Genomic DNA, 25453 nt, shown 5'->3' on the forward strand with positions numbered 1-25453 from the left:
TCACTTCCAAGCTTAGTCACTTCTTGTGCACTGTCTTCTAGTGAGATCACATATGCTCATTTCCAAGAAGTCCCTCTCCTTAGAGCTTCACTCATAGGACTGATCAGCTGGACCAAGGTAATCTTACCTTGGCTCTCTGGCAATGAGTTGTAACACATCTCATTTATGTAAGTAGAGAAGTAACCATGATCTCAGTTTGGGATGAAGACAGAGAACAGAATTGTACTCATGATGCAAGGAAAAGTGTGCCAGATTTGGGGCTGTAGGATCAGTTTGAATACTGGCTGTGCCACTTAAAATTTGTGTGACCTTGGGCAAGTTACTTCTCTGGTCCTCAGTTTCTCTGTCTTTAAAATGAAAGGGTTGAACTAGAATGACCTCTAAGTTCCTTTCTATCCCTAAACCTCTGATCACAACCGGCATTAGTGAACTATTCTTTTGGAACTCCAATCTCCAAAATCTGTTTGGTCTTGTTCAACAATTAGAATAGAAGGTACACACATACACACACACACACACACACACACACACACACATATGCATATACAAACATACACACACACATATTTAACTTCTTTTGCTTCTGTTTTTTCTTTGTTCTCCTCTAAAAGAAAATCTACAAAATCTATAAAAGATATAGCTTTTTAATCAATGTAGGACTGTGCTAGAAAGTTCTTTTTTTTTTAAGCAAAAACTTTGAATTAAATTTTGGAAAATCACATGTTTTCTAGGGATACTGGTAACTATAGAAAGCATGACATAAAAACTGCTCACTTTAGCTTTTCTTTGGAAGAATGATTTTCCAACAGCTGTTGGATAATTAATGCTGGGAATATATTAATTTTTGGAGAGCAGGGAAGTATTATCAGTGCCTGCATTGCATCTCATTCTGCAAGTTTACAGTAGATGTGAGGAAAATCAACAGGATGACAAATGAGAGCAACTTGTTAGCTTCAATCATCAGTTCCTTTCCCAATGCTTTTCTAAATAAAACCTTTAGCTCACAAAGGAAGACTTGGGGGATGCAGATAATTAACATTTGACACATGGAATTAGTTTGAAGTTGACGAGTTCTCGAAGTGCCAGCATTTCTTATTATTGCTAACAATGTCGCTGCTTAAGCTTCAAAATGTCTTTCTTTAAAAGGTACAACTATTTAAAAAAAAATACTGAGAGCTTAGAGCCTTCCAACTGAGACTATTTTTCTTTTGTGGGATGGAGCATAAGCTGTGCCCAAATCTGGAGCTGCCTGAGCTGAAGAAGTCTTGACAGTTTGCCAGGGAATCTGAGAATAGCATCGTTATTTTACATTTGCATAAATGCCTATCAAAAGACAAATGCACAGATTACATCTGAAAAGACTGCACACAGTTGAGTAAAGAGGGCTTTTTTTGGAGTAGATCTAGAGAGATATAAAGTGAATTTGCCTCTTTTTTCCTTTTCTTCCTCTTCCTATGGTGTGTTGTACTATTTCTGACTTTGAGGTACCCACTCATTTGCTGTTTTAGAATGTCCCAGGAGAGGGCTAGAGTTAGAGCTAATCAATGAGACCCAGGTTCAAATCCTTTGTGGTTGTTCAGTTGTTAAATCGTGTCTGATTTTTCATGACCCCATGGACACCAGGGCACACCAGGCCCTTCTATCCTCGACTATCTCTCAAAGTCTGTCCAAGCTTATGTTTCTTGCTTCCATGATGCTATCCTTTTTATCCTCTGCTGTCCCTTTTTCCTTTTGCCTTCAATCTTTCCCAACATCAGGGTCTTTTCCAGTGAGTCCCATGTTCTCATTATGTGGCCACAGTATTTAAGCTTTGAGTAGCTAGGTGGCACGGTGAATAGAGTGCAGGGCCTGGAGTCAGGAAGACCTGAGTTCAAATCTGGCCTCAGACACTTACTAGCTATGTAACCCTGGGCAAGTCACTTAGCCCTGTTTGCCTTAGTTCCTTGTCTGTAAAATGAGCTAGAGAAGGAAATGGCAAACCACTGTAGTATCTTTGCCAAGAAGACACCAGAAAGGGGTCACAAAGAGTCAGACACGACAGAACTGCATTTAAGTTTTCACTTTGATATTTGACCTTGCAGTGAATAGCCTGAATTAGTTTCTTTAAGTATTGCCTGATCTGATCTCTTTGCTGTCCAACGGACTCTCAAAATACTTCTCTAGCACCACAATTAGAAAGCATTGATTCTGTAGTGCTCAGCTTCCCTAATAGTTTAACTCTCATAGCCATACCTTGCTACTGGCAAAAAACATAGCTCTGACTATTCAGACCTTTGTTGGTAAGATAATGTCTCTGCTTTTTAGTATGTTGTCCAGATTTGTCATAGCTTTTCTTCCAAGGAGCAGGTGCCTTTTAATTCGTGGCTACAGTTGCCATCTGCAGTGATCTTTGAGCCCAAGAATATAAAATCTGACACTACTTCCATTTCTTCTCCTTCTATTTGCCAAGAATTGATGGGACCAGTTGCCAAGATCTTTTCTTTTCTTTTTCTTTTTTTGATGTTAAGCTTCAAGCCTGCTTTTACACTCTCCTCTTTCACCCTCATGAAGAGGCTTCTTAATTCCTCTTTACTTTTTGCCATCACAGTGGTATCATCTGTATAGCTGAGACTAGTGATGTACGCAAAGTACTTTGCAAAGTTTTGGTGTCGTTGTTGTTCTTGATGACTCAATTTCATCGAGTTTTATGAAATGCAGATGGAAATGGCCCTGAGACAGATTTCTCTGCTGTTGTTATACTTTTATGTTTAATATTCTTCAGACCATTGTAGAGTTAGATAAAGTCATTGCTTTTTGTAATGGAATAAAAGTATTAGGATATAAGCTCATTTTCTGTTGGCTTGAGGAGAGCACCTTCAGTAGCATCAGGATGACAGAGATGACATGTGTCTCATCCTATTCCTTTGATTTTGATTTCTCCCATTAGTGTTTATATCACCACCATCATCATCATCATTGTCATGATTATCACCGTCAATGTTATCTTGTTCTTATCTATTCTGATGGAGTTTAGGTAGTAATGATCCAAGGATCATTTACTATCCTACTATTTATTATTAATTATTTTATATTTAATGTTTTGTAGACTATTGCATGAGTATACAAAACAACTGCTTTAAAAAATTTCATAGTAGTATTGACTCGTTGGGGTAGCTAAGTGGCATGGGATAGAGCGCTGGGCCTAGAGTCAGGAAGACCTGAGCACAAATCCAGTCTTAGATACTTACTCATTGTTTGACCTTGGGCAAGTCACTTAACCCTGTTTGCCTCAGTTTCCTCATCTGTCAAATGAGCTGGAGAAGGAAATGGCAAACTATTTCAGTATTTCCACCGAGGAAACCCCAAATGAAGTCACAGAGTCGGACATAACTGAAACAAATGAACAACAAAATTGGCATATGAGTTTGTCTTCTGGAGATGTATGTAAAACACTTTTAGGACAATTCTGTTAGGAGATGGAGGCATGGTTTGAATTTCTCCTATGAGGTCTCTACATTTTGATAGAATTTTAAATCTGTGAAGTTTGTATATTTTGAGTGTTGGTTTAGTTACATCTATTAAACATATTGTTCCTTAGTTTATATATATTATTATTGTATCTGGGCTATTGTGGGCAATAGCTCTGTGTGTAATGATGCTGTAGTTCCTGTACAGTTGCTTGGTTAAACTTTGTTTTCTTTTTTCTTTTTTTCTTTTTCTTTTTGTTGGGCAGTGGGGGTTAAGTGACTTGCCCAGGGTCACACAGCTAGTAAGTGTTATCTGTCTGAGGCCGTATTTGAACTCAGGTCCTCCTGAATCCAGGACTGATGCTCTATCTACTGCGCCACCTAGCTGCCCCTTAATTAAACTTTGAAGGCTATTTTTGGTTTGTGGTTTGTCATCTGTCAGTTTATGAAAGTCAACAAAATTCTGGAGTATCATTCCAGTCATCTCAGTCATACCTTTCTAGACATTTGGTAATTGTTGAATTTTACAAATTATAGTGATATGTTGCATACTTTCTACCATTTCATTATCCAATCATCCCCAATCGATCATCATATTCCATTATTATGTCAGGAAAATCATTTTCATCTTGTTCGGCGGAGGTGATAGAAACATTTCTTGGACAAGTTGCTATCCTACTATTATTCATTTATATTTAATGTTCTAAGGATTGTTGCACAAGTAGATAGAATAACTTTTTTCTTTTTGGTTTAGTAAGAGGACTAATATGTAAACTTGTCTTCTGTAGGATCTCTGAAAGCATTCTTGGTATAATTACAGTAGCAGATAGGATGATGGGAATGATATATGGAGGAAGATCTTCTTATATTATTTCATTGTTAGTACTTAAATAATAAACTAAAATTTTTATTATTATATAATTACATATAATTAAATTGTATTATTTTAAGCATTTGTTTAGAATTTTATTTTCCACCAGTTACACTTAAAAATGATTTTTAACATTTGTTTTTAAAAGTTTGAGTTCCAAATTCTCTCCAATCAATAGTGAGTTAGAGTGTTTTTTCATGTGGCTATAGATAGCTTTGATTACTTCATCTGAAAACTGATCATATCTTTTGATTATTTATCAATTGGGGAATGGCTTTTATTTTTATAAATTTGACTCAGTTCTCTATATATTTGAGAAATGAGGCCTTTATTGGAGAAACTTGCTTCAAATTTATTTTTTTTTGTAATTAGGATTAAGTAACTTGCCCAGGGTCACACGGCTAGTAAGTGTCAAGTGTCTAGTCTGAGACCAGATTTGAACTCAGCTTCTCCTGACTCCAGGGCCAGTGCTCTATCTGCTCTGCCACCTAGCTGTCCCCCAAATTTTTTTCACAGTTACTATTGCTAACCATATTTCCCTCCATCCTACCCCCTAATTTATTCTATTCTCTCTTTCATTTCATCCTGTCCCTTTTCAAAAGTATTTTGCTTCTAACTACCCCCTCCCCCAATCTGCACTCTCTCTATCACCCCCCACCATTCTCTTATCCCCTTTACCCCCCTACTTTCCTGTAGGGTAAGATAGATTTCTATACCCAATTGCGTGTGTATGTTATTCCCTCTTTAAGCCAATTCTGATGAGAGTAAGTTTCACTCACTCCCCCCTCACCTCCCTCCTCTTCCCCTCCACTGCAAAAGCTTTTCCTTGCTTCTTTTATGTGAGATAATTTATCCCATTCTACCTCTCCCTTTCTCTTACTCCTAGTACATTCCTCTTTCACCATTTAATTTTATTTTTTAGATATTATCCCTTCATATTCAACTCATACATGTGTCCTCTGTCTATATATGCTCCTTCTAACTACCCTAATTATGAGAAAGGTCTCATGAGTTACAAATATCATTTTCCCATGTAGGAATATAAACAGTTTAAATTTATTAAGTCCCTGATGATTCCCCTTTCTTGTCTACCTTTTTGTGCTTCTCTTGAGTTTTGTATCTGAAAGTCAACTTTCTATTCAGTTCTGGTCTTTTCATCAAGAATGCTTGAACGTCCTTATTCTCATTGAATTTCCATTTTTTTTTCTCTGAAGGATTATACTCAGTTTTGCTGGGTAGGTGATTCTTGGTTTTACTCCTAGCTCCTTTGACCTCCAGAATATCATGTTCCAAGCTCTCCAATCTCTTAATGTAGAAGCTGCTAAATCTTGTGTTATCCTGACTGTTGCTCCATGATACTTGAATTATTCCTTTCTGGCTGCTTGCAATATTTTCTCCATGACCTGGGAACTCTGGAATTTGGCTGTAATGTTCCTGGTAGTTTTCATTTTAGGATTTCTTTGAGGAGGTGATCAGTGGATTTTTTCAATTTATATTTTACCTTCTGATTCTAGAATATCTATTTTTCTTGATAATTTATTGAAAGATGATGTCTAGGCTCGTTTTTTGATCATGGCTTTCAGGTAGGCCAATAACTTTTAAATTATCTCTCCTGGATCTATTTTACAAGTCAATTGTTTTTGCTTTGAGATATTTCACATTGTCTTCTATTTTTTCATTATTTTGGTTTTGTTTTATTATTTCTTGATTTCTTATAAAGTCATTAGCTTCCACTTGTTCCATTCTAATTTTCAAAGAATTATTTTCTTCAGTGAGCTTTTGGAACCCCTTTTCCATTTGGCTAATTCTGCTTTTTAAGACATTTTTCTCCTCATTGGGTTTTTGGACTCCACTCTTACGCAGGTGCTACAGACCTTTCCTGCTGACCTTGTAAGTTGTCTTTGGCATCTGTGAACTGAGAGTTCTGGAAACCACCATTACTATGAGTGATTCAGTTGCCCTGAGGCCTGCTCCTAGTTTGCTGGGGCCCAGTCTGTTCTGGCATGGCTTGTGCTAGATTGCACTCCTCTCTCACCCTACTGCAACAGACCTTTCCTGTTGACCTTACAAGTTGTCTTGGGCTGGAAATTTATTTTACTCTGTCTCTTTGTGAGTTCTGCTGCTCTAGAATTTGTTTAGAGTCATTTTTAAAAGGTATTTGGTGATAAATGTTGGAGAAGATATGGGAAAATTAAAGCACTAATGCATTGTTGTTGGAGTTGTGAAATGATCCAGCCATTTTGGAGAGCAATTTGGAACTATGCCCAAACCACTATAAAAATGTGCATACCCTTTGACCTAGCAATAGCACTCCTAGGGTATCCCAAAAAGATCATAAAAATGGGAAAAGGACCCACACGTACAAAAATATTTATAGGAGCTCTTTCTGTGGTGGCAAAGAATTGGAAATTGAGGGGATGCCCATCAATTGGGGAATGGCTGAACAAGTTGTGGTATATAAATATAATGGAATACTATTATGCTATAAGAAATGATGAGGAGGCAGACTTCAGAAAAATCTGGAAAGACTTGTATGGACTTATTCTGAGTGAAGTGAGCAGGAGCAGGAGGACATTGTACACAGTAATAGCCACATTGTGTGATGAATAACTTTGATAGATTTAGCCCTTCTCAGCAATGCAAGGATCTAAGACATCTCCAAAAGTCTCATGATGGAAAATGCTACCCATATACAAAGAAAGAACTATGGAGTTTGAATGCAGATAGAAGCATAGTATTTGCTCTTTTTTTTCCCTTCTGTTTTGTTTTGTTTCCTCTTTCTTGCGCTTCCTTCTATTGGTTCTAATTCTTCCTTACATGACTAATGTAAAAATATGTTTAATAGGAATGTATATGTATAGCCTGTGTTAGATTGCACGCCATCTTGGGGAGGGAAAGTGTGAGGGAAGGGGAGAAAAATTTAAAACTCAAAAGCTTATGGAAATGGATGTTGATAAATCAAAATAAATTAATTAAAAAAAGGTATTTGTAGTTGTTTGGGGGAGAGCTTAGGTGAGTCCCTGACTTTGCTCTGCCATCTTGGCTCCACCTCCTATATTTTACTATTAAAACCTCATATCATCCTTGACTCCTGCACTAACTTCACATTTTGATCTGTTGCTAAGTTTTATCCCTTCTACCTTCATAATATCTCTTCTATATGTTCCCTTCTCTCCACTCACACAGCCAAATACACTGATGCAGGCTCTCATCACCTCACTCTGAGCTATGGCACTAGCCTCCTCATTTGTCCTTATCTCAGATATCTTCCCACTCCAATATATCTTCCACTCAACTACCACAGTTATTTTCCTAAAGTATAAGTCTGACTGCATTGTGCCTCTCAGTAACTCAGCAACTCCATTACCTTCTTATTACCTCTAGGATCAAATATAAAACACTCTGTTTAGCATTTAGCCCTTTACAACATGGCCCATTCCTACCTTTCCAGTGTTCTTTAATTTCCTTCCTATGCTCTACCATTGGTCTTCATGCCTGGAATGCTCTCCCTCCTTACCTCTACTTCCTGGCTCCCTGGGCAACACTCAGCTCAGATCCCACCTTCTTCAGGAAGCCTCTTTTCATCCTCTACCCCTCACTGCTAATGCCTTCCCTCTAAGATTACCTTCCTTTTGCATTGTATGTATCTTGTATGTACAATTATTTTCAGGTTGTTTCCACCATTAGAATGTGAACTCCTAGAGGGCAGGGACATTGTTTTTGCCTTTCTTTGTATCCTCAGCATTAACATAGTGCCTGGCACCTGGAAGTGCTTAATAAATGCTTCTTGACTGACTGATTATTGCCCCACTTTTCTCCTCTTTTTTGATGGAGTTCAGATAGAAATGATCCAAAGATTATCTTTTAAAATTCAGTGTTGTGGGGATATTGCACAGGAGGTTAAAATGCCTGCTTTTTATAATTGAATGAGTATCAAGATGTGACTTTATCTTCTGTAGATTCATTGAAAACATCTTTAGAATAACTCCAATAGTATACAGGGTGAAAGGAATAATATGTGCCTCATTCTGTTGCTACGTGGTTTTCATTTCTTTTGCTAGGACACTCATTTTGAAAGGTTTTTGTTGTATATAATTTGGAGATTGAGTTTTTGATATGGCTCTATTAAAAGCATTGTTCTTAAGTTTTTATGGATCAGTGTTATGCTCAAATGTGGCAACATTATGTCTGCAGTGCTGCTTTGGTTGGAGTACAGTTTATTTGTAGAATTCTCAAGAATATTTTGAGGTTTTTGCATGGGAAGTTGTTATCTTTTGGTTTATAAAAGACAGCGAGTTTCGAATATAGAATTCTAGCCACCTGATCATATCTTTCTAGCTAACCAGTAGATGCCAAATTTTTGTAAACTGTCAGAATGTGTTGTAAGGTTTTCACCATTTCATTGCATAATCCTCACTGGCCAGTATGTCTGGGCTTCCTAAAGACAATCTTAGTTTCTAGTGGCAAAAACTTGATTCTGAATCACTATCAGAAACCTCTCCACTTCTATAAACAAAATCTATTATGACTTAGCCATTTGTTTGCTGCTTCTTTCTTGATAAATTCTTGGTTGAATTCACACGGGTATTACCCATAAGATGCCTTTTGATTCCATCCCTGGATCCCAGTTATTTCATAGGCTGCTATCAGAGATAAACCATTTTCAGTTAGATTTGACAAATCCGGTGGTATATACCTTTTGTCAGCCTTTCATGTTGCTATGTGAAGTGAGGTCTTTTTGTTCCAAAAGTACTTATGTACATTTTTAACCTGTTTATTGCCTGCTTTGGGAGCATCTATCAATCATTTTTTGGTGGTAAAGTGTTACTTTTTCTTCTATAACTGTTTTAGGGTGATGTGCCTTATGCTTCATTAATGTCATGCAGATTTTTGTTCAGACATCTTTTGGGTCAGAGGTTCTTAACCTGGAGTTCATGGATAAATTGCAGGGGTTTCATGAACTTAAATGGGAAAAACTTCATTTTTACTTTACTAACCTCTCTAACGAAAAATTAGCATTTCCTTAAATTATCAATTAAAAAAAACAGTATTCTGGGAAGGGGTCCATAGGTGTCACCAGACTTCCACAAGAGTCTGATACAAAAAGGGTTAAGAATCCTTTGTTGTACATTTTATAATGGTTAAAGTATATGTTAACAATGGTATTGGTTAAGAGGTAGTTGTTCTGTGTTCTCCTATTACATTTTGACTTCAGGGTGCAAATCAGTCTCCTAATGTACACACATTTAATATTCTTCAGACCATTGTAAGATAAAATCACTGCTTTTGGTAATTGAATAAAAGTATTTAGGATATAGCTCACTTTCTATTGGCTCAAGGAAAGCATCCTCAGAAGTCTTAATAGCATCAGGATAACAGAGATGATATGTGTCTCATCCTATTCCTACATAATTTTGATTTCTCCCATTATGTGCCTACATCATCATTATCATCATGATTGTTATCTTGTTATGTGGCATCTTGATATCATTGCTAGCTTGATAGTCTTATGTTTAGTGTGCCTTGTCTGGAAAAAAAACCAACCAAGGTTCTTGTATGTTTCACCTTCATTCATTGGTCCAATTTGGACTTATAATCAAACTTAAAGCCTTCAGTCTCTATTTTTGGGGTGCATATTAAGAACTTTACAATTATTGAGTCAAAATGAAGCTTCAGTATCATTGGAGGAAACTTTCATGAGATGAAATAGCAAGCAGTGGAGCAATAAAACTTCTTGTCATCTCAGTTCGGCAAATGATTAATACAAAGTTTTTTTGGTATGACACATTTGACTTAAAAGCTACACTCAGTCATATTCTGGAGTGATGATGATAGGTTTAAGGTTAGGCAGAACCATAATGTATTTATATTATCTCCCTTGGAGATGCCGCATTCTATGTAAATTATTCTCGACATTATTTTGTTGCTGGTATGTTTTAAAAAGAGAAGAATGTTCCATGTGGACATCAAATACTCTAGTGTTCTAACCTTTTGACTTTGCTTGGTTCTGTTTTATGGATTTTCAGTATATGACTAAGACACGTATGTAGAATTGAGTCAAAGACTTTGCAATAATCAAAAAAGGTAGAGCAAATGTTAGAGCAGTTTTGGGTAGTACGTTCAATAACAACCAAATCGATAATCACTTAAGAGGGCTTTCTTTTTTCATCTTTCTCTATTTATGTGCACACACATAATTTCCTCTTATTTTTTGTCAAATTAATCATCAACAAATATAATCATTTTAATATACAAAGAAAAATGGGAAAGAGGATTGTATAAGAAGCTGAATTTGTTACAAAACAACACATCGTTGGCCAGCCTTGAGAATGCACATGTTATTTTGTATTCTATAGTCCAAGGGTTTTTAACCTGAAATCTTTGAACTTTTTTTTAAAAAATATTTTGACAACCATATTTCAGTATGTTTGGTTTCCTTTGTAGTCCCATAAATTTTATTTAATGCATTTAAGAACATTGTTTTGTGAGAAGGGAGTCATAGACTTCACCAGACTGCCAAAGAAGTCCACGACACAAAGATGGTTCAGAACCCTTGCTCTAGTCCATTATCTCTGATGTAAAGAGGTAAAAGGTATGTTTTATCCCCAGTCTTTTGAAGTCATGATTGGTTGCTTCTTTAGTCAGAACTCTGGCACTTTTTGGCACATCCCTGTTGTTCTTCAGCCAATATGTTGTTGGGTTTTTGTTGTTGTTGTTGTTGTTCAAGTGTTTGTAGATGTTTTTAGCAATGCAAGCCGTGAATAGTCTGTAAAAAGAATATGAACATATAATTTGTCTTCATTTGGAGGGGTCACTGGTATCCTTATCTTTTGCTGATAAATATGTGATGCCTTCTGTTAAAAAATATGGGACTAGAGAGCAAGCTGGTGAAGTGCTTTCCTAGTAATTTATGCATTACTCTGAAGCTTTTAAGCCAATAATTATGGATCTTATCCAGATCTGTCACTTTCTAGGTTTGCAGAGAAGCTTGAGTTTTAGTCAACTCCCTTGGTGTAACTGTTCTGTCATTCATTATGTTAACAATGGTGGGTAAGCTTTCTGTTTCAGGTTTGATCCAAGGGGCGCACTATGTAGATGACCACAGATTTTCCAAGTCCTTCCTTCAGGGCTCTCCCTTTGCTCTAATTGCTTTGCTTCTCACATGTGTTTTTGATTGGTGTTGAATTACTTATTTTATTCTTATGGGTCCTTTGACTCCCTATATCATCCTAATCTTTTGGCTTTTAATTTCAGCTATTGATTAGTGGTATCAAATACCTCTGACATATTTTCATTTCCTAGACTCCAATCCACGTCTCCTTTTTGTTGCCCTTACTTGGGTAATGCAGTGTTCGAGTTTTCTCTTGTATGTGCCCGCCAAATATTGATGAATTTTATTCCTCTAATATTTTTCTATAAGTTGGAGGTAATTTGTTCATGTTGCTTTTGCCATGGTCATATCTGATGCCTGTCTCTAGGAGTATTCCTACTTAGCTCTACCTTTCCTTCTATGGTCCTTGCTATGGCAGCAGGTCTCAGCATATATTATTGGACACAGTTTCTGAAATGTTTTTATACTCATCCTGTATTGTGAGAGAATGTGTTTGTTCATGATGATTAAAGTATACATCAGCTTTTGAAAATTATTCTGTTTTGGTATATTTGGTTTGCTGGATGTATTTGCGCTTATCAAAATTCCCTTCTAAGTATGCCACTTTCTCTTTAAAGTCATTGTAGATATTGCCATTATTTTATTTTTATTTTGTTATTTTATGAGCTTGACAAATGCCCACAGATATATTTCCTTATGTAAAGAACACAAAAAGAGCATTGTATGCGATCATGTGAATCTCTTTGACACATAGCTTGTTTTCCTAAAGTGTATATGACATTTATCAAGGTATTTTCAACACTGCTCTATTGTCTGTGTCCCTTCTGAATTTCCTTCTGCTCCTTCTGTTAATTTCTTTTTTTAATTTTTTTTTGTTTCACTGTCATTATACTCTCCCTCCTCTTTTCAGCAACTCTCTTTCTCCCTTCAAAAATAAAACTCTCTTTTTCAACAAATGAGTATAGTTAAGCTAACTGGTTCTGTACATTGGCTGGTCTCTGTAAAGCTAGTCTATTACCTCTCAGCCAGAAGTTGAAAATATGATTCATCATCTGACTTTTGATGTCATGTTCGGTTATTAAATTCATCATAGTTTTCAAGCCATTCATAGTTGTTTTTCTTGACAATAATAAAGTCAATAAGTGAAATTATTCTTCTGGTTCTATACTTCTCAATTCACATCAGTTAGTTCAGGCCCTCCCAGGTTTCACTGAATTTGTCATTTGCATCATTTCTTAAAGTGCAATGATATTTTGTTACATTATTATGCCACAGTTTGCTCAGTCATTCCCAGTCAATGGGAACCCATTTTGTTATTAGTTCTTTGCTGTCTAAAAAGTGCTGATATAAGTATTTTTGTGTATGTGGGTCCTTTCCTTCTGTCTCTGAGTTCTTTGGGTTTGGTCTATTTAGTATATTTAGGTCAACAGATGAGTATAGTTTAGTGATTTCCAGAATGGCTGCACCAATTTGCAGTTCTACCAATAGTATATTACTGTATCTGCCCTCTTGAATAGCACCAATAACTTCCTCCTCCCCCAAACTGTAATTTTCATTTTTTTGTTATCTGCCAATCTAGTGGGTATATGGTGGAACAACAGATTTGTTTTAATTTGCATGTCTCCTTTTGGTGATTTGGAGCATTTTTTCCTATGGTGTAGATGGCTTGTTTTTCTTGTTTTGAGAACTGCCTATTTATGTCCTTTGAATAAGAGCTATTAGGTAATGACTTTTATTCTTAAATATTTATATAAATTTCCCATGTATTTTAGATGTTAGGCTTTTATCAGAGCTCACTGCCCCACCCCATTACCTCTTTCTCCTCTAATTGCATTGATTTTCTTTGTGCTGAAGCTTTTCAATTTTATGTAATCTAAACTGTCCATTTTATCTCCTGTGATCTTCTCTGTGCCTTGTTTGATCAAGATCACTTCTCTTATCCATAGTTGTGAAAGATATCTCCTTCCTGGCTTCTCTAATTTGTTTATTGAATACTACTATTATGTTTGGTTGCTTCTGGGGCTTGTATACCTGATTTGTTCCATTGATCAACTTTTCTATATTTAACTGGGACCAGATAACTTCAATGGTTAGTGTTGTTGTAGTATAGTTTGAGTTCTAGTACTCTGTGCCTTTTCCTTCCTCCTCCTTTCAAAAATTATTTCCCTTGAGATTCTTGACCTTTTGTTCTTCCAGATGAAATTTGTGATTATTTTGTCTAGTTCTATAAAATAACCCTTTGGCAGTTATATTGCTGTGGTACTGAATTTGTACTTTTTATTAAAACTGTCATTTCTGTAATGAGAATTTTGTCATTGTATTCATGTAATTACTCTGTGTGCCTTGGGAGGGTGCCTTACAGATATTTTGTATTTTTTATACTTATTTTGAAAGTAGTTTCTATTCTCTTTTTCTGTTGAATATTGTTGGCTATATGTAGATATACATATAATTTGATAATTTTTGTGGGTCTACTTTGTATCCTGATACTTTATTGAAGTTATTATTTCAAATGAATTTTAATTTAATCTCTAAGAGTCTGATACTTATATCGTCTGCAAAATTAATTTTGTTTCTCTTTTGCCTATGCTTATTCTCTTAATCTTAATTTTCATTGCTATAGCTAGCATTTCTAGAACTTTTTTCTTTGTAAACATTTATTAAGCACCTATTATGTTTCAGGCACATTGCTAACTAAGCACTGAGAATACAAAAAGAGGCAAAAGAACAGTGGTGACAGTAAACATTCTTGCTTTACCTCAAGTTTATTGGAAAGGCCTCTAGTGTTTTTTCATGATAGATGCTAGCTCTTGGTTTTTAGATAGATGTTTCTTCTCATATTAAAGAATGATTCATTTATTCTTATGTTTTAAAATATTTCTTTAAACATAAAAAGGTGTTTTACATATCAGTATGACTATTTAGTATAGTTACATCTATTAAAATATTGATATAGTGAAGTTAGTACTATTGATCCAGACATGCAATGAGACTGATCACATGGATTTTGCTTTCTTGATTATGTGGGTCATCTTTCCTTTTTTGCCCATATTGCTAGCAGTAATCAATCTATGTAGCCAGTGATTGCTCAAGGAATGCAGACTCATTTTCATATTAGTGTAATCCTTGTGTCAGGGTGTTTTTTCACCTGGCATGAAGTGCCTGAGTATACTTTGGGGGATTCTTATTTCTTTGCTTCATTGCCCCCACCCAGAAAATCTGGAAATGGAACTAAGTTATCTGACACCATATAGTGTTGTCAAAACTTCTCTTGTTTATAAGGCTCAAAGAATGAATAATTTTGTTTTCAGATTAGAGAAAACAAATATGGCTCATACAGAGCTCATGAGAAATAGGAACTACAGGTGAGCAACCCTTCTCTGATGCCTGTATATTCTCAATCACTTACTTGTATGTTTGCCTTAGGCAGACCTCAGAGAGGGTATAACTTCTGTTTGGGAGTTTCTGCCTCAGGGGCTTTATAGGTGGTGCTTGAAGCTTGAGCTACTTATTTTAGATTACGTATAGAAATGTTTTGTATAAACTTTACATGTATAATGGGTATCACATTGCTTTCCTTCTCAGTGGGTTGGGGAGAAGCTGGAGGGAGGAAGAGAATTTGGAAATCAAAATTTAAAAAATTATATATTTTCAAAAAGTACTTAACTGTCCCTACCTTCCTTAGTGTTCCCAGATTCCATGCTGGCAGCCTAGGGCAATGGATTAATTTCTCAAAATCACTTGTCATTCTCTTGGTTCTATTTGGATTCCACTCTTCCCTCTTCTCAGAATAGCCCCAGTGAACAGACAACATATTGGCTAAATGCGTTCACTATAGCTTAAAAAAAAAAGCAAACTGTAAAGGGGAACAAGAAATCTGTGAAGATCAGCTGGGTATAACCGTTCCTGGTCAAGTTGAATTTCCAGTTTCTTATGTCCTATCTTTTGTAGCTTGTCCCTCATGCTAATCATAGGAACAGATGTACCCAAAGGTCATTTGGCAAGGAGTGCTATCAAGCACTCTGTTTCAGAGGTCACAGAGGGGAGAGAAACCACCTTACCCTGTTCCAGCTTACGCCATCATCTTACACTGGTAGTGATTATTGATTTCAGTTCATTGATGATAGCCCATACAAAACCTGCTGTCTGATGTCTAAGCTCTCTGTACCCAGGAAATCCTCTAGGATGCTCATGTGGTTAGCTTCTTTAAAAAAACAAACAAACAAAAACAGGGTTTTTTTCCGGATGCCTTTTGTTTTAGCATCATAGGCACTTCAACACACACATCCAAATTGAATTCTACCCCCTAACAAAAATAATTAGGCAAAAACTTTGGATACAGCAACTACATCTTGACAATGTATTCAAATTTTGGCCTAGGAGTCTCCCTCCCTGTTGCTGTATGTTTTATGTGTTATTATTTGCCCTTTTGGAACCTTTAGGTTTTTTTTTTCATTAGAGTTACATTTTATTAAAATGATCTTTTCATTTACATTGTCAGTCACATGGCATATATTGTTTTCTTTATTCTGATTATTTTGCTCTGCATCGGTTGATAAAACTCTCCCAGGTTTCTCTGAATGACTCATCTTCATCATTCGTTACTACACAATGAAATTCCTTATATTCATACACCATGGATTTTTCAGCCATTCCACAGTAGATGGGAACCCTCTTTATTCCTTGTTCTTTGCTATGATCAGGTATTCCTTCATATGACTGTGAGCTCCTTGTAAGGAGGTTAATTTTTGCCCTTTTTTTGTATCCTCCATGCTTAGCACAATGCCTGCCATGTAGCAGGCACCTAATAAATGCCAACAGCCTGACTGCTGCTATGACTATATTATATATTGGATATTTGTTTCTGTCTTTGACTTCCTTGAGGTGTATACACAGTGATGAGACTGTTTGGTCAAAGGATATGGTCTAGCCATTTTTTCTTGAATAAAGCCAAATTGCCATGCAGGAACAGCTAGCTTCTTTCTCTGCATATCTTCTCCCTGTATCACATCTGGGCCCTGAAAGGCTGAGACAGTCAGCCAAGAAGCACTGCTTCTTGCTTTTTCAAAAGTCCCACTACAGCTCCTTAGAGCAGCCCCAAGAGAGTTAGCCAGTTGGCTCTATACTTCTCTTTGATGCCCAAAGATCCTGAAAATACGGGGCAAAAGCAGGTACAGGCAGAAGCAGAAATCTGCATGGCACAGGGGGTCACACATCTCCTGCTCAGGTTATGTTTGCAATCCCAGGTGGATGCTTGTGTCTGGTCCTTTTTTGGATGGTCTTCATGATTTCTTTGGCCATCCGTGCCTACCAAGTCTCCTCTCTGCTTGCAATCGTCCGTGGCTTCTAGCACAGGCCACACCTGATTTCCCTGAGATGCAGAGCTGTTGTCCCTGAGGTTCTCCAGCAGATGGCATCAGTATTTTGCCAAATGGTCAGTGTGGCTCCTTTGCATCATTCCTCTTGAAGTTCTTAATTCTTAGCAGATAACACCAATGGTTGCTTCCTGTTGTTAATTTTGCTGCCCTCCACTGTCCTATGGAGTGCATTGGTCTTCCTGAAGCTCTGTGTACCTCGTTGCAGGGGACTTCAGTTATTCTCTTTCCTGAAAAATCAGCTTTCCATCATGGTCCCCATAAGTTCCTTGAGAGATTGCATTATAGGTAATATCACAGCACTAGATCAGGATGCCCCAATATGAGGTCATTCAGAGGATCACTCTTCATGATCTTGTGGAAGGAAACTACAGGTATCCTGGTCAACACTTTCTATGATTGCACTGCTGCTACCCTTCATCCTTCCTTCTTCATTATGTTCCACGTATCCCATCCTAGTCCTACTTGAAAACCTTTGTCTATTCCCATCCCTTCCACGCTCACTCCAAGAGCTGATCTCTTATTAGTTTCTCCTCTTTCCAAACTGGGAAGAATCTAAATTCCAAAGGGTATTCTCCACCTCATCCCCATCCCCCAATTTCCTGCTTTTTGTATGTTGTCTCCTCCCATTGGATTGTAAGCTCTTTGAGGGTAGGGCCTGCCATTCTTTTTATTAATTGTATTCCCAATGCTTAGCACAGTACCTGGAACATAGTAGGTACATTTATTAATGGATTTGGATCATTGGATTGGTTGGCTTTTGTGGCTAACCAGCCCCTTGCCAGGAGGGGTCGCATTTCTCTTCAATACCACTCCCTTGCTCCATCTAGTTTCCACCAGTCAGTCACTGGACGTTTTCTGATGTTGATTTCCCCCAACCCCACTAGAGTAGGAGGTAATCCAGAGTCAGGACCACTATCCCCTTCTCAGTGATCATTAGTTGGGGATATGACTGCTCCCATTACTTGGATTATTAGTAAATAACCAACTTTAATGCTTATGGTAAAATGATAGACCACTGAGCCTTGCAATCTTTCTTACCAGTGCTTCCTAAGGTCCTGAGCTTTACCATCTGTTATGCTACAATGCTCTATGAACATAGTGGCATTGTTAGATGACCTGTTTTTGCTCCTGAAGGACATTTGTCAACTGCCCTTCATCTGAACCATTCTATATCTGTTTCCTCCCTTAATTAGGTGGAATAGGAGAGATGTTTTGGAGATAGAAGTGGAATTCTTTGGTAACTGATTGGGGCAACAGAAAGTGAGGAGTCAGTCAGCAAGCATTGTATCCCCAGTGTTTAGCACACAGTCTCAGACACAGTAAGTACCCTCAAGGAGCTCACATTCTAATGGGGGAGATCACATTGAAATAATTATATACAAAAGGTCTATATAGTGTAATTGGGAGATAATTTCAGAGGGAAAGTAACAGCATTGACTGATTGATAGAATATAAGGATTAAGGGACAAAGAAGAGTATAGACTGACTCTGAGGTTGTCTAGCCTGAGTAATTAAAATATGATCTCAAAAATAGATAAGTTTTGAGGAGGGTTGGGTTTCAATGGGTTGAGGTGAGCCTTCAGGCTGGGAGGGAAATTTAATGAGTTGCATTTAGGTCATTTGGAGTTTGAGATGTCTAACAGGGAGCTGCTGTTGTTATTGTCCTTTGTTTTTGGAGAGGACCAAAATGACATCACTATGCTAGAGTCAAGTTTTAGTGTGTCCAACTGTGGCTGACCAGACCAATATGAGATCGGAATGTTCTACCACAGGTCAGGCACAAATAGTCCATGTGAACCTTTGGAGCAGATTCTCTAAGTTTGCATATCTTGCGTTTCTCTTGAGCTATTTCAATTCTGCTTTGCTCATAGAACACAGCACCTTCTCTGATGTGGGAATGCCATGCTGAGCAGTCCTGTGCTGGTCAGTGTCTCCCATGTCACACAATGAAATCCAAAGTTCTTAAGAGAGACCTTGAGAGTGTCCTTGTATGACTTCTTCTGACCACCATGTGAACACTTGCCCTGTGAGAGTTCTCCATAAAATAGTCTTTTTGGCAAGTGTATGTTTTACATTCCAACAACATGGCCAGCCCATCGGAGTTGTGACCTCTGAAACAGAGTTTGAATGCTTGGCAGTTTAGTTTGAGAAAGGACCTCAGGGTCTGGCATCTTATCCTGCCAAGTGATCTTCAGAATCTTCCTAAGACAATTCAAATGGAAGCAATTGAGTTTCCTGGCATGGCGCTAACATACTGTCCAGGTTTCACAGGCATACAACAATGAGATCAGTACAATGGTCTGTAGACCTTCAATTTGGGAGTTAGTCTAATACCTCCTCTCTCCCATACTTTCCTTTGGAGCCTCCCAAACACTGAGCTAGCTCTGGCAATGCATGCGTCAACCACATTATCAATGTGTACATCCCTGGAAAGTATACTACCAAGGTAAATGAACTTATCCACAGCATTTAAAACTTCTCCATTTACTGTAACCAATGGTTCCACATATGGATGGTATGTTGGTGGCTGATGGAGCACCTGTCTTTTCTTGGGGTTAATTGTTAGGTCAAATTAGCACAAGCAGAGAATTGATCCATACTTTGTTGCATCTCAGCTTCAGAGGCTGTATTGAGTGCACAATCATCTGCAAATGGAAAATCATGCGCCAACACTCCCTCCACTTTGGTCTTGGCTTATAGTCTTTTCAAGTTGAAGAATTTACCATTAGTGTGGTAGCTGACGTTGGTGCCGTGTTCATCTTCATTGAAAGCATTTGACAACATGGCTGAAGACATCATGCTAAAAAGCATGGGAGCAAGCACACAACTTTGTTTCATTCCATTGGTGACTGGGAAAGCGTGAGAGCATTGTCCATTATCCAGAACCCGGGCAAGCATGCCGTCATGAAATTGATGTACAATGCTGACGAACTTCTCTGGGCAACAAAATTGGGAGCTGGTAATGTGAAATTGAATTAGATACGTTGATTTGGGATTCCTCTTCACAGAGATGATAATTGAACCTTTGGGAGCTGATGAGATCATTGAGAATAAATGTGTATATATATATATATGTATATATATATATATATATATACATATAAATGTCTATATATGTCTATATATAAATATTTATATATATGTATATGTATAAATGTTTATATATGTATATAAATGTTTATGTATGTGTGCATATATGTATATATACATGTTTATATGTGTGTATATACATACATACATACACATACATACATACATACATACATACATACATACATACATACATACGTATACACACACACACACACAACATATATATGTAAACAAGAGATCACTGCCCCGAATAGGACTTAGGAGATAGTCATACTTAGTGGATGGGAAAAGGATGATCAGTTAGCAGGAGACTAATAAGGTCTGATCAAATGGGTCAGAGGAAAACCCAAAGAGAACAGATTTATCCAGGAGTGAGAAGTTAGGAGTGACCAATAGTATCAAAAACTGCAGAGGTCTAGTAGAGAGAGTACTGAGAGAAAGTCATAGACTTAGCTACATTTTGGGTAACTTTGGAAAGCACAAGAGGGAGGCAAAGAGGGAGGGAAAGAGAGAGAGGAAAATCGAGGAATTGTTGATGGGGCAAGCCCTGTCACCTCATTTGGAGTGAAGAAAGAATCTTTTAGAGCAGGTTGGCACATTTTCAGAGTTCACGTGTCACATTTTTGTGTATTGATTCCCTTCACAGAATAATAGATTTTTAGACTAGATAGAAGCCTCAGAGGTCATCTAATCTAATCCCTACTTGAAGCATGAATTCTCGTTATAGTATCTCATATAATTAGTCATACAGTCATTACTTGAACATCTTATGTCATGGTCAACTCACTGTCTCATTCATGTGAGTATGTTTGTATAGTATATATTCTGAATGGTGAAGGTGGGAAGGAGGTAGAGACTTAAGCTTGAATATGCCCCAGAAGCACTGGTATGATGTACTCTGGTCAGTAGAAGTCAGAAGCAAAGGAAGACTTTTCTTTTTAAAAATGTTAATTTACTTGGGATTCAGAGACCAATGGTGGTAGTATTATACTGAAAGTTTCTTAGTTAACATCTTAGTAGAAATTCATTGACAGCCAGCTGAGCATAAGATTGGAAAGGGGAAAAGATTCCAGGATAGAGGAAAAGGAAAGTATGATGGTTGCAAAATCATAATTAATTCTTTTCACAATTTTGCTTAGGGCTATCTCAAGCAATGACACTCACAACTATGTAACCTTCTACCTTTGGCTCCTGGACCATAGGTTTCCCTCATTTAGAATATTCCTCAAATGACCTATCATTTGCATCTTCTGCAGCACTCAAGTTTTTTTTTTTAATTTTAATTTTTTTACTTTTAGGCAATTGGGGTTAAGTGACTTGCCCAGGGTCACACAGCTAGTAAATGTTAAGTGTTTGGTCTAAGGATGGATTTGAACTCAGGTCCTCCTGACTTCAGGGCCGGTGCTCTATCCACTGCGCCACTTAGCTGCCCCCAGCACTCAAGTTTTTAGTATCAGGATGGTCTAAGCTTGAGAGAATTGGTGATAAATTCTATTAGCTACAGTGCGTTCTTTCCCTGTAAGAGCTGACACGTCTGATTGAGGCTGGCATTGGGCCAAACCTGCTCCCTGCTAAGTGACATCTCTGGTGCAACCTGGGACTGGAGACAGGAGTAATTAATGGGGCCTGTGTTCCTCTGTTATGCACACTGGAGATATTAATCCATGCTAATAACATGGTTTTGGGGGCAGCTATGTGGTGTAGTGGATAGAGTGCCAGGTGTCTCTGCTTGAAGACCTCTAAGAAGGGAGAGCTCCCTGCCTTCTATGACAGCCCATTCTACTTGTGAACAACTCTAGTTGTTAGGAAGTTTCCCTAATATCAAGCCCAAATTTTCTTCTTGGTAACTTCCATTCGTTGCTTCTGGTTCTACCCTCTGGGGTCAAACAAGAAAAGTTTGTTCCCTCCTGCACATGACAGCTCTTCAGATTCTTGAACACAGATATCAGGTGCCCATTGAATCTTCTCTTCTCCAAGCTAAGTGTGCCCATTTTCTTCAATTGATCCTCATGTGATTTGGACTCAAGGCCTTTCACCATCCCAGTTGGCCTCCTCTGGATAATCTATAGCTTATTAACGTCCTCCTTAAGTGATTTATACCTAGAACTAAGTGCACTTTTCTGGGTGAGGTCTGAAAAATGCAGAGTACAGTGGGACTGTCACTTCCATATTCTTGGAAATTTTCTGTCTCTGTTAATGCAGACCAAAATCACATTAACTTTCTTGGCTGCCCAATCACACTCCTGATTCACTGAGTCTACGTTTCAGGTCACTGACCCCCTCTCCCTATTCCCAGATCTTTTTGAGAACAAATGCTTTCTAATTTTGCTACCCTTATTTTATACGTGTGAAGTTGATTTTTTTTTTTTGGTATCCAGGTATAGAACTTTATCCCTATTGATTTTCACTTTGTTTGATTCAGCCTAATTCTCTAGCTTGTAAAGATCTTTTTGGATCCTGACTTGGCTTGTATGTGGGCTATCTCTCCTAGCTTTGTATTGTCAGCAAATGTGATACTTTTATCAAGGTCAATGATAAAAATGTTATAACAGCCCTGATAGGGTTAACCCTAGATGTGCTGGAGACTTCATGCCACATTGACACTGAAGAATTAAGCAGTACTTTCTGAGTCTGGCCATCTAACCAGTTCTGAATCTATCTGATTTCCTTAACAATCTAAATAGAACTCTTTGTTGTAATTGACCTTCCTTTTCTCAAGTGTATCCTGAAGCTTTTCATAATCTTCCTAGATCCCTTTTAGAAAGAGTTTGTTGTCCAGTAACACCGTTTGCTCAGTGAAGGTGTGTCTTAAGTTAATATTTCATAACACTCAACATGAATAAATAGGAATGTGGAGGAGCAGGATAGCAACGTGTTTAGAGAAGTGACATTTTAGTCTCTTATAGAATCACTGCCCTGGAAAGGATCTCAATAGGATCACAGATTTAGAACTGGAAGGGACCTTAGGAGATCACTGAATCCAAACACCTTCTCTTCCCACAAAAAAGGAAGCTGAAACCCTAGTGCCTTGTCCAAACTCAGTAACAACTGGGATTCAAACCTAGGTTTTCTGATCACAAATCCAGTTCTCTGAGTTTGTCTCCCAGAGGCTTTGATTAAACTCTTTTAAACACATAGTTATTCATTCATGTGTATATGTGTGTGTGTGCATGGGTGTGAGTGTGTAAGTGCATACATGTGTACTCCTTTCCTTCATTACTTTTTTTGGCTTCCCAAGACTAAGCATCTTCATCTGCTAGCTTTCACATGAGCTTTTCCATTTGTTGCTTTTGGGGGGAGTGCCCTAGTTTGTTTCATCAATGGTGTGTCTGGAATCAGCAGTCTTTGAAAAGTGGTGTGCCAAGGTTATGTCCCCTATCCTTCAAATGTGCAGGGACTCAGGGTGGTGAACATATGCTATATACATTGCCTTATCATAGGAGATGGGGTCAAGGATGGGGTCAAGGATGGCAGCAACAACCAGTCTACGTGCCAGTGGAGATCTGCCTGTGTACCATTTTTGGCATGTGTGCCGTATATTGCCAATACCTAATTTATGTGATTATGACTTTACTAATCTGGCTGTAAGCCTGATTAGTAATAAATCAAATCTGAATTTATTTGTGTGGGAAGCTAACTTAGGTCATACAAAATAAGAGATAACATTTTTGTTACCTATAAGCCTATTTAGAATTCCATTTTTTTTTGTGGAAAAAAGATTTTCCCAACAAAAAAAAAAAAAGAAAAGGGGTGATGAGTCACATAATAAATGGGATACTATATTTGTGCCATGTTGCTTTTTAGAGTATTGTATTTTAGTGTTTAATTATCTATTTGCTATAAAAGCTGGCAGCCCTGGCTTTCTTCTATAATATAAACAAAACAATATTGCTTAACTCCTTTGTTGATCATTGCATCCTTTAAAATGTTTTGCTGGCTTGCTCAGGTTCCAATTCTATGGATTTTGGAAAGTAATATCTTAGAGTTTGAATTCTCTCCCCCCCCAGCTGTGAGTTTTCCTTTTATTATAAAGCTTAGGGAATAAATGAATGTTCATTTTAAATTACAAGTTCCTTGAGAGCAGGGACTGCTTAATTTTTTTTTAATCTGCAGTGCCTGACCCAGTGCCTGGCATGTAAAATACTTATTGAATTAAATTGAATCTTTATCCCTCAATTCTTGCTTGCTCTGTCAGTATGAGAGAGACCTTGTTGTACACAAATAGATTTTAATTCAAATGAAAGCTCTTTTTTAATTCTGCAAGTATTTCTTTAGTACCTGCCTTTTGTTCAGAATTGTACTAATTATGATAAGAACAACAACAATATTCATAGGATCATAGACTGAGAGGTGGAAGAAACACTAGAGGTCATCTAGTCCAGCTATGTAATTTTTTAGATGAGCAAATGGATGCCTAGAAGAGTGAAGTGATTTGTCCAAAGTCATGCTGGTAGGAAGGAGCAAGCTGGGATTTGAACCCAGGCCCTGAAACTCTGGATGAGGACTGAGAAGAGGCCTTTAGATCTGACAGTTAATAGACCCTTGTGATTGATGACCTTGAAGAGATCAGTTTTGAATAGCATGGCAGGAAAAGAAAGTGAGAATTGGAGGGAAAAAAGGAATAGAGAGTTATAAAGTGACAAAGATATGGAAGTAGCAAATATAGATGATTCTTTCAAAAAGTTAGGCAGTTAAAAAGAGGAAAGAGGCTAATAGAAGCAAGCAATGTTTTTCTTTTTTTTAAGTCATGAGGAGACAGCTATATATTTATAGGCAGAGATGAAGGAACAAAAGGTAAGAGATAGAGGAAATTATTGGTGAAACAAAGGAGATTCAGGAATAAAAAAAGACAAGAGGAAAAGGGATCAAAGCAACAATTAGAAGGATTAATTCAGGCAAGGATGAAGGCCATCTCATTCTTTGAAACTGGAAGAAAGAAGAACATGGGTAAAGTCAGAGAGGTTTTGAGGCATAGAGAAATTTGCTACTCAAGGTTATCTGCTGGGAGAGTGGTGGTCTGAAAATGGGGTTATGCTATTAAGGAGAGAAGATTTGGAATGGCTGCTTCAGTGAATGTGATGGAAGTCAATAAAAAATGACCACAAAGACATGAGGGACAAGTCAAGAAGAGAGAGTAGCAGCACCAGTCAGCAAGATTTTGTGCCTTCTTCCAATAAATGTTCAATTGAAGAAGGGAAGTGGTGATTTATCCAGAACTTGAGGATTAGCAAAATGGTGCTTCTATCTATATGGAACCTTCATTTTCTAGGATAAACAAAGTAATAACTTTAATGCTATTCTGTGGGTAATGATAAGGTCATGTTCCATTTGACTTACAAGAGTTTTTTAAAGTTTTTGGTAAAAGACAGTGTTTGTTTCTTTAAAATTGAGATTTGGGAAGATTATTCCAGTTTTCCAGTCTCAACTACTGCTACTAAAATGATTGGATCTTTAAAAACATATTAATAGCTCATATTTATATATAGTACTTTCAGGCTTACAAAGCACTTTTATCACAACAGCCCTGTGAAGGAGGTAGTACAAATATTATTAA

General features: G+C 37.4%; 1 protein-coding gene across 3 annotated transcripts in view; it reads left to right on the forward strand.

Moving 5' to 3' along the window:
- The window catches only part of TBC1D30 (TBC1 domain family member 30), a 119036-nt gene that overhangs the window by 36357 nt on the left and 57226 nt on the right, over positions 1–25453 (forward strand). The gene's annotated exons all lie outside the window — the stretch shown is intronic.

This window comes from Phascolarctos cinereus, unplaced genomic scaffold (genome assembly GCF_003287225.1).
Source record: "Phascolarctos cinereus isolate Bilbo 61053 unplaced genomic scaffold, phaCin_HiC Scaffold_1;HRSCAF=81, whole genome shotgun sequence".
In the NCBI taxonomy this organism is placed as follows: Eukaryota; Metazoa; Chordata; class Mammalia; order Diprotodontia; family Phascolarctidae; genus Phascolarctos; species Phascolarctos cinereus.